Genomic DNA, 2236 nt, shown 5'->3' with positions numbered 1-2236 from the left:
CAACCTAACCTGGATATGTTTGAGTTAGCCGGTTGGCCTAATCCAAAACATACGCGCTCTCGCTAAACGGTCCTACGACGCGGGTTATCAAGTGGATCGCTCAAGCCAGCCGTGTCCTATCTAGTTAGGTGTGCGTTCACATGAAAGGGGTGGTATCTGGAGCATTCGACCAATCACAAACATGGAGAAGCGTACTGACAGCGCAGCGTCATACTTCCTGAATGAAAAGTCAACTATAATATTAAACATATGAAGAAGTTAAACTTTAAACATCCATGACTTAAACACTTTATCCAGGATCAAAGCCACATAGCTGCACCTGCAAGGTGAATACAGCTGGTAACAGAACAAGTGTTTGAATGCGTACATTAACAGGTTTATGATATCACTGCCCCGTCTAACACACCATCTGACTTTCATTACATTTGACTCGAGTGTTTCCTCAACTTAATGTGTTGCTTAAAATAATACTTCTGCATACAGTATGTGACACTGTGAGTTTTGCACGGCCAGATACGGCTCAGCTGACTCAGATAAGGAGATGATACATTATGATGTGATATCCCGCGGACTGTACTTAATGTTACTCTGATCCGGTTACTTATGTTGTGGCAGATATTTAAGTAAGCTTTCTTAACGCTAATGTTATAATAGTCAGATTGCTCTGAAGATGGGAGGTGATATTCTATTAATGTTCACGTTCACACAGTCTGTGATTTTTGCCGGCCTAACTAGATAGGACACGGCCGGCTTGAGCGATCCACTTGATAACCCGCGTCGTAGTACCGTTTAGCGAGAGCGTGTATGTTTTGGATTAGGCCAACCGGCTAACTCAAACATATCCAGGTTAGGTTGAACCAGCTTCGTAGTACAGGCCTCCGCTCAAAGAGCCTTCAGCGTGCATCTGACCTGTAGCTCTGTGTTTACTGAGAGGATAGAGTGGAGCGCAAAGGATGCTTCAGGCTCACTTTATTGATCTCCATCAGATGGCAGCAGTTCCTCTTCTCTGTCAGAGCATGCTTTGGGTCCCAGATGATGCTGTCGGAGCCTCTCAGGTTATTATGCGATGTGAGTCAGGAAGTCTCTGACAGGGTGACCAACAATCTGTGAGCAGAGTTTTAACCGGTGGAGCAGTTTAGATTTGAAAGCAGTTGACAAACACTTGTACCAGGAAGTGTTGCAGTACTGTCATGTCGATGTGACCTGAAATATGCCCCCCCCCCTGGATTATCCCCCCCAGGCGCACGGACGTGGTGACGGTGACGCCCTGGCTGGCGCCGGTGGTTTGGGACGGGACCTTTGACCCGGTCCTGCTGGACGGCCTCTACAGACCCAGGAACATCAGCGTGGCCGTCACCGTGTTCGCCGTGGGAAAGTATGACATCACAGTGACATCACAGCGCTGTAGAGTGACATCACAGCGCTGTAGTGTGACATCACAGCGCTGTAGTGTGACATCACAGCGCTGTGGTGTGCATGCCGCCCTGAAAGCAGCACTCTGACCTCTGACCCCTTGCAGGTACATCCGTTTCCTGGAGGCCTTCCTGCAGACGGCGGAGCAGCACTTCTTCGTTGGTTTCAATGTTCACGTTTACATTTTCACCGACCAGCCGAACGAGGTCCCCCGGGTCCACATGGCCCCCGGCAGACAGGTAACAGCTGGTCAATAAACCTGTAGACTGATCCCAGACCAGAGTCCTGCAGTTAGCTTCAGAGACACAAACCCAGAGTCCTGCAGTTAGCTTCAGACACAAACCCAGAGACCTGTAGCTAGCTTCAGAGACACAAACCCAGAGACCTGCAGCTAGCTTCAGAGACACAAACCCAGAGACCTGTAGCTAGCTTCAGAGACACAAACCCAGAGACCTGTAGCTAGCTTCAGAGACACAAACCCAGAGACCTGTAGCTAGCTTCAGAGACACAAACCCAGAGACCTGTAGCTAGCTTCAGAGACACAAACCCAGAGTCCTGTAGCTAGCTTCAGAGACACAAACCCAGAGACCTGTAGCTAGCTTCAGAGACACAAACCCAGAGACCTGTAGCTAGCTTCAGAGACACAAACCCAGAGTCCTGTAGCTAGCTTCAGACACAAACCCAGAGTCCTGTAGCTAGCTTCAGACACAAACCCAGAGTCCTGCAGTTAGCTTCAGAGACACAAACCCAGAGACCTGTAGCTAGCTTCAGAGACACAAACCCAGAGACCTGTAGCTAGCTTCAGAGACACAAACCCAGAGTC

General features: G+C 49.2%; 1 long non-coding RNA gene across 1 annotated transcript; it reads left to right on the top strand.

Annotated features, from left to right (window-relative positions):
• Positions 1-908: 908 nt before the first annotated feature.
• Positions 909-2189, top strand: LOC104941636 (uncharacterized). The gene is made up of 2 exons (XR_797917.1): positions 909-1375; positions 1520-2189. It is a non-coding gene; the product is annotated as an uncharacterized lncRNA (long non-coding RNA).
• The last annotated feature ends 47 nt before the right edge of the window (positions 2190-2236 follow it).

The sequence above is a fragment of the Notothenia coriiceps genome, unplaced genomic scaffold (assembly GCF_000735185.1).
Source record: "Notothenia coriiceps isolate Sejong01 unplaced genomic scaffold, NC01 NC01_scaffold00003565, whole genome shotgun sequence".
NCBI classification, from domain to species: Eukaryota; Metazoa; Chordata; class Actinopteri; order Perciformes; family Nototheniidae; genus Notothenia; species Notothenia coriiceps.
The sequence above is the reverse complement of the archived record's forward strand: the minus strand, read 5'-3'. Positions and strand labels throughout refer to the sequence as shown.